Source organism: Microtus oregoni, unplaced genomic scaffold (genome assembly GCF_018167655.1).
Source record: "Microtus oregoni isolate MIOR12 unplaced genomic scaffold, Mior012 000034F_ref0000314, whole genome shotgun sequence".
NCBI lineage: Eukaryota > Metazoa > Chordata > Mammalia > Rodentia > Cricetidae > Microtus > Microtus oregoni.
The window spans coordinates 24264784-24276174 of record NW_024543093.1 but is presented as its reverse complement, the minus strand read 5'-3'; the positions used below and the strand labels follow the sequence as shown (position 1 = coordinate 24276174).

At 35.6% G+C, this 11391-nt stretch overlaps 1 pseudogene; it reads left to right on the top strand.

The window, feature by feature from the left end:
• The first annotated feature begins 1921 nt into the window (after window positions 1–1921).
• LOC121432502 lies at window positions 1922–2432 on the top strand (annotated as a pseudogene).
• The last annotated feature ends 8959 nt before the right edge of the window (window positions 2433–11391 follow it).

The window sequence follows — 11391 nt, the reverse complement described above, 5'->3', positions numbered from 1 at the left end:
ATATAACAAAACAGATATGAAGCAAGAATCACAGTTACAATATTTATATTTATTTTATCTTTTATCATAATTAAAGAAAATATATCAATAGCTGTAAATTCTTCAATTCTATCAAAGATTCCAGAAGGATATAATATTATCTAAACAGCAAGTGCATTGTAAGCAACTTTCAAAACTCTACAATGGACAGAGACATATTGCTGCCTGGACAGTCACACAAAGTTCTCCAGTATCATTGGAGCATCCATCTTCAGCCTATAGGCCCATAGTGTCCAGCACACTTTTTCACAAAACAGGAAATTTCAGAGCTAGTCCCATCTTTGTTGGCAGTTTGTCAGTCACCTTTTTCTGTGTCCTGCAGAATATCTAGCAGACTCTTTCATGAAGCAGGAACTCACCATCAGGCAAGTTCAGCAGTCATTTATCTGTGAATTTTCCATCTTTACATGGCTTGTTTTCACTGTATTACTTTTTTTACAAGTTTCATATTTATTTAATTTTCTTTACTCCTTTAATCTATGACTATCTGTACTCTGCATTTTTAAAGACTTTGTTTTATTTTTATTAAAAAACAATTTACTTCTTTCTATAACTTTCTGTACTCCTTTACTTCCCTCTCCCAAGACTACATACATTTATCTAACACTGTGACCCATTTAGGGGTCTTTTTTTGTCTGAATCCCACAATAACCCAATTAACACAATCCCTCACAGGTAGTACTAGAGAGTAAATAATGCTGCATGGATAAACCTGAAGACTTGATCAGGGGATTCATGACAATATTTCTCTGAAGGCTTCACACCACCCACCACAGCTGAGTAGCATAGGCAATAAGGCTGGTATCACTGGATAAATGACAGCCAGGATAAGTCAGTTAGCTGTGAAATAATAAAGTCTTATGAGTAGTGGGCTTTGAGATTATGCTATGGGTAATATCATAAAACAATAGATGTTAGTCAAACATTGAGTAAACTGCTGTTTAACTCAATTTCTATTATTTTGTGGCTGCTATTGTTATTTCAGAAAGAATTCTGAATGAGTTAACTCAGACAATACACTTCACTTTCTTTTTTGAAATGTTTAAAAAATATTTACTTACTTTAGTGTGTGAATGTGTGCATGAGTGTAAATGCCTGGTTGCATTTATGTGCAATACTTGTGTGCAGTGTCCAAGGAAGAAAATAGAGGGTGTTAGAGCCCTAGAACAGGAGTTAAAAAAGGCTGTGAGCTGTTCTAGGCATACGAATTGGCTCTGGGCTGCAGCCAGCTCTGCGATGCTCCTTGAGCAGCTCACTGCATAGTCATCTGGTGCCTCCAATGCCTGCATCGTTGCTGCTGTCTGTGCCGCCTTGGGACCTGCTGTGTGAGTAGGCCACAATCTTCAATGAGTAGACATATTTCCCAATTCTGTGGTCTTCTCGGTGGCATATTTATGGGGTTTCTGAATGGCAGTGGAGATTACTGCCATGCACATAAATACCTCTATGCAGACAAGTGAACTGTAGAAATTCTTTACTACTCCACCAAGAAGCCCCCATCAAATTGGATACCTGGACACAGACATGTTGAATTGAAATCTGCAGAGCTTTTACAACAGCTCAGACCTGGATGGGATAAACCTCAGTGCACTTGCTTTGTATTGCCTTGGTATTACTGGATTGAAGAATCACTGCTTCTTGTTGGGAGGTTCATTTCATTCCCCATTCCCCCCATTTTCATACTCAAAGCGCTGAGAATTTCAGGTGGAGTATATTGAATATTGAAGTAGACTTCAGGTTGTTTTCTTTTTGTTTGTTTTTAATTTTTTGTAATTCACTTCTGTATTCATTTTTTAAAATTCTTTCATATCCCTATTGAGTGGTCCCCCCACCCCATTCCCATTGTACTTTCTCTGCAGGAAACTAAATTAACACAGCTCGAATGAACTGCCCTGCTCCTGTGGAAGTCATATACAAGAACACAAGATTCCTTATTATATACAGTACAACCAATGTGACCTTAAACAAATTTATACAGGAACTTAAGAAGTATGAAGTTACCACAATAGTAAGAGTGTGTAAAGCAACTTATGATGCTACTTGTGTCAAGAAAGAAGATATTTGTGTTCTTGGCTGGCCTTTTGATGATGGTGCACCACCATTATACCAGATTGTTGATGACTAGTTATGTCTTGTAAAGATTAAATTTTGTGAAGAACCTGCCTGCTGTATTGCTATCCATTGTGTTGCAGGACTTGGCAGAGCTCCAGTGCTTGTTGCCCTAGAATTAATTGAAGGTGGAATGAAATAAGAAGATGCAGTACATCATAAGACAAAAGCAGTGTGAAGCTTTTAACAGCAAGCAAATTCCGTATCTAGAGAAGTACCATCCTAAGATGCGGCAGTGCCTCAAGGAATCCAATGGTCATAGAAACAACTGTTGTATTCAATAAAACTGGCATGCCTGATGCCATTGCCTTGGAAGTGAAACTTCAGATGGAACCTTATTTGTCATACATAATTAGCCAACGTGTTGGCTTATTGAATATGTCTGCTGAAGCTTCCACAGAAATATTGAAAACCAGTCTTACGAGGCCACAAACTTGATAGACTTGCATTCTCTTTATTTCGGTTATGATCAACCTGTTTGAACACTTAGAAAAAGATCTTTGCTGTTCAGCAATTAAAATGTGCTTATTATTTGTACCAATTGACCTTTCCTAAAATATGGTATTGAGTTATGTCCTTATATGTACCCTGTGCCAGAGTATTATTAGTATGTAGGAATTTAGAAAGATTAGGTGCCAAAATGTCCATCACAATACCTGTATATTTTTAACATCCTACAGAACCAAAATTCCAGGAACTAAGAACACTCTAGACCTTCCATGGTTTATTCCTTCTGATATCTCAAACACTTCAGGGCTTCTTGTTATCTGCCTGCTCACTCTATGTTTACATCTCCCACACTCATACCAGTATATATGAGGTTTGCCTAGCCATCAATATTTTTATTTTTTTAGTAAGTCTTATGCTCTCTTTTTGTCTTTCTTTGTGATATTATGGGAAACATCTATTTGACTTTGTTACAGAAGCACATATCTTCAATAATTTCTCCAGACAAAAAGCCTTAGTTAATTTAATGTTTGAACTCAAAAGTACAACTTACAGGGGAGGCCTGGTAAAGAATGGGAGGAGGCTATTAATATTTTTATTAAAATGTTGCCTTTGTCTCATGCAGAACATATAGAATATGCTCTTTAATTTAGTAAATATTTTTCAAAGTTATCTATACATTGTTATAGCTAGCCAATTCTTAATCAAAATTTCTGAAATTCTTTTTTCCATACCTATTAGAAGTTGTTTTCCAACTTGCATGAATTATGGTTTTCCCATACTCTTACCAACCTCTCTTGCAAAATAAGAAGACATGGGATCTGCTAATGAACTGAGTAGACATATTTTATATGACTTTTTAGCTGTTCAACTGAATAATTGGATACTTGATCATTTGTTTTATTATGTATTCAATAAAGTGGTAATGAATATTAATGTTAGTTCAACCATATATTTATACTGTCTGGGAATGTGTGCTTATAGTATGTGAGAGAAATAATCTGTCAGTGTTTACCAGCTTGTAAAATCTAGTGTAAAAGCTTCAACATCTAACTAAATAATGCAATGCGTTTGTCCAAGAAAAAAAAAAAAGGTTGTGCGCCACCACGTGGGTGCTGGGAACTGAACTCAGGTCTTCTCTAAGAGTAGTAAATGTTGTTAAGCACAGAACCAGTTTTTTCTAGCCCCTCAATATTTTTTTCTTGAAAATATTGCAAAAATGTAATATGCATTTGTTAGTAATTTCCATTACTATATGAAAATATCTGAGCTAACCATTTTGGCTCTTAGGTTAACTTTTCCTGAGAAGCCAGGAACAATTTGATTTTGTGTTGGAGTACAAACAACGGATAAAAGTAGTGATTTCTACAAACCACAACTTTGCAAATCAATGAATTAATGCATTATGCTTACTTGAAGGATTGTGAGTGACCTTTAAATAAATGCTTTCCCACGAAGTTCCACCCATCATGGATGGCGACTACATGGCAGTGACGTCATAGAGTTCCTTTCTCAGTTCACTTTACCAGCTAGTATGGAAGGATGGGATAAGGATTTTAATCCTAATGAATACTGTTACTTTCTTCTTGCTTCATCTTCTGGGTAGTTTCAGTGATCCTGTTGCCAGGCCAAGACTTGGCTATTACTCTAGTTGGCTGCTCAATTAGTTGCTGTTGTTAAGAAACCAAGCTAATCTCCATTCAGAAATCTCAAAAGAAGTGAATATATTATGCCTAAAAATATTACAACATGATCTCTAAAGAGCAATATTTGTTTGGCTCATGGTGTTAGAGGCTCCAGACATAGTTAGTCTATTAGGATTTCTGCTTCAAAACTGTAACAAGAAAGCACAAAACCCAAAACTTCACCTCCAAGCCAATAAGAAGCAGCAGAGAGAAAATGGTGTCCACAAGCATTCTCTTAAGGGGCTAAAGATCACACCTCAGCTTCTACTTTCCAACAAATTCAAAGTGCAATTTCCTGGATTTCACTTGTGCTTATGAGGGACATTCTTGATCCAAACTATAAATCCAGGTACAATGACACACATCTTCATCCTATAAGGTGAGGAGGCTGAATTGTTATGAATTGGAGGGCAATGTTGGTTTACAATTTTAGGCCAGACTAGGAAATAAAATAAAACGGTTTTTTAAAGCACACAACAAATGAAGATTCACACTATAACAATATGTAAGTATTCATATGCAAAAAATATTAATCTAAAGTATCTTGCTGATAATTACTCTGCTATCTTAATATAAAGAATAAAATGATGTTTAGTTAATGAACTTTTCAATATTTATTGAGGTACAAGTTACATGTTGGTCCTTTATTCTAAGCTAAACATTGAAAATTCAGTGTTAAAAATGAACAAAAGATTGATATGTAGCTATTATATAGTTTCATAAATTTTTATGAAATTAAAATACAAGAATGTATAAAACATCTAATCAGGAAACTGTATAAATACATTTATAAAAGATAAATTGGGAAAATTAATTAGCTTTATAGCAAAGAAATGTGACTGATTCAGATGTTAAATATTAATAAACTTTGAATGTATTCTTTTCTAGGTTGTTAAGGTCTAATCTGTGTATTTTTATGTAATTGCATTGTCTTGACTTAAGGAGAAATACCTAAGGTTATCTGTTCTGCTTAGGTGACTTGAAATTCAGTGGTCAGGCCTCTCTATATCAAAGATGTGTGAAGAAGTTAAGAAATAACCTAACCTCTTTACAGAAAGCTATATGTACCTTTTGTGAATGGTAATTTACAAAATGAATTAAATTTTCTAAATCTTGAAGGGTCACAAAATACATTTCAGAATTTCATTGTTATTAAATATTAGCATATATATATATGCCATCATTTGCTTTCAGAACATGAAACAAAGAAACCAAAAGATGAAACAAACTAACAAGTAAGATGGTTGATTTTTAATTAATCAGTTAATCAAATGAGAGTTCATCGGTATTAGAATGCAAACGAGGGAGAGAGAGAGAGAGAGAGAGAGAGAGCCCCATTTGAAAGTGCAGGAAAACATTGCTTTCCCATGGATGAATTTATGTGCTGGAAAATGATGAAATTATTTGCAATTATCTTTTTTTTCTTATAAAAATCAAGCCTACCTCCCATTTTTTTGTGAGGAACATTGTAAAAGTCTTGCAATCACAAGTTTCTAGCTTAGAGAGGGAAACAGTTGTATAAACCAAGGAAAATGAAGGGTGACACTGGAAAGTAATTTCACATGTGAAAATGTGATATGGATTATCAATTAATTCTTTCTTAGTTACTTTTCTACTGTGATAAAACTCCATGATCAAGGTAATTTATGTAAGAAAGAGTTTATTTGGGACTTACAGTTTCAAAGAGGTACAGTAATGAGCATCATGGGGAAAATGGTAGTAGGCAGGCAGGCATGGTGCTTGGCTTATAACTGAGTAATCACAGCTTGAGACATGAACAAGGGGCAAAGAGAGCTAACTAGAAATAGCATGAACTTCAGAATTGCATAGCCTGGCCCTGGTGACACAACTTCTCAGACGAGGCCACCTCCTCATCCTCACCAAGCAGTCCCATGGGCTGAGGACCAAGCATTCAGACATAAGAATCTCGGGAGTCATTCTAATTCATACCACTACACAACCCACAATTATGTTGGAGTAGCAATTCACAGTAATATTTCCTTTGCCTATCTTTTTTTTTCTTTTTGGAAATTTTAATTTGGTGAGAAACATGTGAAGAAAATAAAACATAATGCTCATTTCTATTTTCATTATAATAGGAGTTGTCTTCCATATTGTTTTCATAATTCCCCAATAATTTTCTGCCAAATATACAAAGTGGTTATTGCTTCAAACAGCAGATAAAGCAGAAGAGTGGGAAACCAGATGAGAACTTAGATGCCCACTGAAGCTCTCTCTGTGTGTGTGTGTGTGTGTGTGTGTGTGTGTGTGTGTATTCATATATACATATTTTGGTCATTTTGGCCAGTGAGCAAATATATTTTAGTTGAAAAATTTAAAGTGATGGTTATAGGTTGACAAGATCCACTCTACTTATCTGGAAATTCATTCCCAGTGAACTGTAAGAATATCATTGAAACTGAGCTATGTAGGTGTGGCATATAGGAGCTACATAGATATAATAGGAATAACTGGATGGAATCACTCAGAGTGCTAACAAAAATTAGAGTATGTCATGTAGACTATTATTGCTGACCTGAAGACTAATAAAAGGAGGAATTTAATACAGCAGGTCTCTTACATCTACAGTTTCATTTGGATGAATCCATGTAGGAATGTGTCCATTCTCCTTCGACTGTGGGAATTGGCATCTTAGAGGGCAGATCATTTTCAAAATAAGGATACACATGGAATGTGCTCCCCTCTCAAAAAATATCAGTTAACATGCAATTTACATGAAAATAAACCTGGAAATGGCTGTTTAAATGATACATTACTGTTGTGGACAGCCAACATAAACATGTGCTGGTCTTCATTTGCAAATTCAGATTAAATCTCTGTAAGTTACTGCAATGTAAACACTGGAGAAATTGGAATGTTTCTTAGAAGGTATCGTTTAATTTTATAATTAAAAACAATGCATAGAAATATGTTGCATTTACCTTGAATCATGTTACCAATATAATAACTTTTCATTTATTATATATTCTTTACTTTTTTGTATACAAAGTCTGGTATATCAAATGAGAGTTTTAATTAATTTGTTTTGTTGTTGTTTCTCTAGACAGATTTTCTCTGCATAGTCCTGGCTGTACTGTAATCTCTTTTGACCAGACTGGATTTGAACTCAGAACTTCACATGCCTCTGCCTATTGAATGCTAGGATTAAAGATGTGCCTATCCATCTGAGTTTTAATTCTTAATAAAAAATATTTAAGGTATGTTTAAGAAATAAAGTCTAGTGAAGTTAGTCTTATAATAAACATGTGTTATAACATCCCTGGATTGACCATGAAGCTGTATAGACACTGTGTTTAGGTAAATCACACACACACACACACACACACACACACACACACACACATATATGACACATTTCAGAAGTTCAGAAGGCAAGGTACAAAGAACACATTTGACATAATTTATTGTTTCTTTCCATGTCAAAATAGAAAATTATTTTATTGAAATGTTTAGTTCTTCATAATAAGAGAGGAGACAGTGTTCCTTGACTAAATAAAAATTTATTAGAATCACTCACGCTGTAAAACACAGGCATTGAACAATCCCATCTACTTTGTGTCTCATAATTATAGAGGTAGACATGCAATGAATTAGCTTTAACTCCGATGTTCCATTTAGATAGCACCATAACCTATAGTTCAGAAAAACTGATTTAAGCTACTCATTGAAATGTGCCAAATTTGTGGATTCCTTGAATAATATTATCCATTTACCATACTGCTTTTAGACTCCCAATTATTAAACTTTCACAGATAAGAAGAAAAGCAAGAAATAGCAAGACTTCCCACCAGCTGTGCTGAGCTATTTAGGCTTACACAGCTTGAATATTAAATTATCCACAAGGTGAAACAGTGTAATAAACATGAAAAGTATCTTCTCCCTAAGACTCAAGTACTCAGAGCTCATCAAGGCAATCTGACATTGGGTCCCCTGGTGAGTGGTCAGATTACAGAGTAGCACACACAGCATATGTGGACATCTGCTCACACTGCCAGCACTAGCCAGCTAAAGATGCTGATCCTCACAAATCTTTGGCTTTTCTAAATGTTAGTTCAGAAGTTTGGGGAGATATTTTTGATTCTTAATGATCATAACGGTATGAGATTATTTAATACAATATATCATAAATTCTATTATATTTATTCAAAGAATAGTTATTTTTGACAATAGTCTGGTATAAAGTGTGCTACATAGAGATCTGGATAATAGAGCGACTGAAAACATTACATAAAAATGTTTGCATTCCAGCAAGGGAAAAGTTTAGATATGAAAAAGTGTCACTGCCATGATTAATAGAAACTCAGAGACAGAAATTGGGGTTCAACCTAAAGGCCAAAAATAACAAGAGTCACTGACTCTTACCTCGACCACAGTCTGAAAATGGCGATCCTGCCTCCAGGAATCTTAGAATGAGACTTAAACTGAGCTGTTTCCTCCCGTTTTATAATTTTCTCTAGGGCTAGGATTAAAGGTGTGCACCACTTTGATTAAAGGCATGCACTGCTTGGTTTCTATGGCAAATGAGTATGGCGACTGGGAATAAAGGTGTGTGTTACCACTGCCTGGTCTGTAAGGCTGGCCAGTGTGGCTGTTTTACTTTTCTGATTCTCAGGCAAGCTTTATTTATTAAAATACAGATGAAATGTCACTAAATATGTTTGCAGTTATTAAAGGCCACAGTGACAGTCATTATGTTACTAAGTAATGGGAAAATTGTTAGAAGTCAAGAAACAGTTCAAAATAAAATCTGCTTATAACCTTGTGTATCTGAGTTTTGAGTTTTATTTTAAATTCAATATTTCTCATTTTTCATCAGTATTTTTATGATTTTTAAAGGGTTTATATTGATCATCAGATCCAAAGGGAGATAAGGCCAATAGGTGAATCTGCCCAGTGGAAGGCAAGGTGCTTACCTCAAATGCAGCTAAAGATACTGAAAAACTTATTATGGTCACACATCCAAACTATCACTCATGTGGGTCCTCAGAACAAATGAAATGAAGGAGCAGCAGGAGGAGGGAGAGAGAGAGGGAAGAATCAGGAAGCCAAGGGGGAGGAGAAGAAGAAAGAGATGGGCATGGAATGGATGAGAGATATCAAAGGTAATGGATGACCAAGTCTAGAAATGACAGAAGAAAGTGGGGACAGAAGGAGATTAAGAAGAGATAAAGAAAGAAGATATTTTTTTAAGTCAGAGTATTAATTAATTTTAGTTCCAGAAAGAGAAAACAATCATCAAAGTAAAGAAGTAGAAATTGCTCAGTGACAGTATCACACCCATGGTCTGGTGCCATTCTTCTCTGTTTTCCTGTATTTTAGCTGTTCCCTTACCACTTGAATAATCTGTGTACTGTGTATCCTTCTCCCACTCAGAATTCACTCCAATCTTTCAGAAACGTCACTGGCAGTGTTCTTATACCACTTGATCAATCTGTTACTGGATTTCACCTGACTGAAGAAAGAGATTATAAGCGAATATTAATGCCTTTCTAGATCACACTATTTATTCATGAATGCCATTAGAATGAAGGGTTAAAGGAAGACTCAGATATTTCCAAGTGCCCATGTAGAACATGTAATTTTTTGGGGGGGGCCTTTATGGGAGTCATTGGCTTCCATTGATTATTTTATCTGAAATTGATAGATAAAATTTTGATTTTAGAATAGCTGATTTACAGTAAAATTTGGATTATTGTTCAGAGAATTTCACTCTATAACCATATGAGTTATGATTATCATTGTTTACATGAGTATATGCTTTCAACCATTGAGGTTGATATGTTAACATTAACTACATTAAATACATTATTATTCATGTGATGCATTATTTGACTTTGCATTATTTATTTATAAATTTTCATTCAGGATATCTTACATTTAGTCCATGTGTTTCTTTTGACCTCTTATTGATTGTGGGCTTTCCATAGTACCCTTGTTTCTAATGGCCTTTGCTGAGAACTAAACAGGTACTTTATGGCTTCTAGCTTCTGTCTTTATAACTAAGGTTATAAATCCTCAGGGGAAATATCACAACAACAAAGGTGCCATTCTTATAACATCACATAAAGGGTCCAAAAGAAAATCACAATTTTTCATTGCTGCCATTAACCTTAATTGTCTGAACAGTTTGGTGGCTGTGTCCACTTTTCCACACCATGTTATTTGCAAGGAATTTACTTTACACAACCCATACTCAAGAAGGTATTGACTTTAGGATATTTGTATTTCCACCATTATATTGAAAGACCCGGATAAATACAGATCCCTCTAGCAGGAAAAATAGAGCCAAAAATCTAGCAGGAAGAGAAGAGCCAAAAATCTAGGTTCGCCGAATCAGTGACTCTGTTTCAGGAAGTAGTTGAAGATAAAGTTAGATTATAATCTTGAAAATAATTTTGAGAAACAGGGAGTTACCCCCTTATTATGATCACTGGTATTTTTGGAATTTTTCAATGATCACTGGTATTTTTGGAATTTTTCAATGACGCCCTCCCTACCTTTGCATTACTGGGTTGTGGTTTCTTCCATTAAATACACTTTCTCCCAGCTATTTGGGGTCAAACTCTCTACCCCTGCCTGAGAAATGAGTTTTAGCCCCAGTGCACTGGTTCCTGTCCTGTCAATAAACCTCATGTGATTGCATCAAGGACGGTCTCTCATGAGTTCCTGGGAGTTCATGTTATCCTGAGAATTGAGTGAGAGTCTCCCCACTACAGAGGTCTTTCTGACACTTAAAACATAGCTATTCTCTGTTATGATATTTTTTAAATTTCTGCAAGATATCCACTGGCAATAGGCAGCAGAAATGCTATAGGTCCCCAAATGGTGGTAGCGAGCCATGTGGTGGCAGGCAGTGGGCTTTGGGTGCAGCCAGTCCCAGGAAGAGATGGCTGCCAGTCCCCGAGTAGTGGCTCCCAGGCAGAGAGGCACATGGCAGGCAGGAAGGAGACAGGGACATGTATAGACATATCGTACAGAAGAGAATTGGATGTTTATTAGTTAAAATATAAAATGGTAAGGAAAGGGGAGAAAGGGGAAAGAGAGGAGGGGGAAAAATGAGAAGAGGACAGAGTGAGAGAGAAAGGAGAAG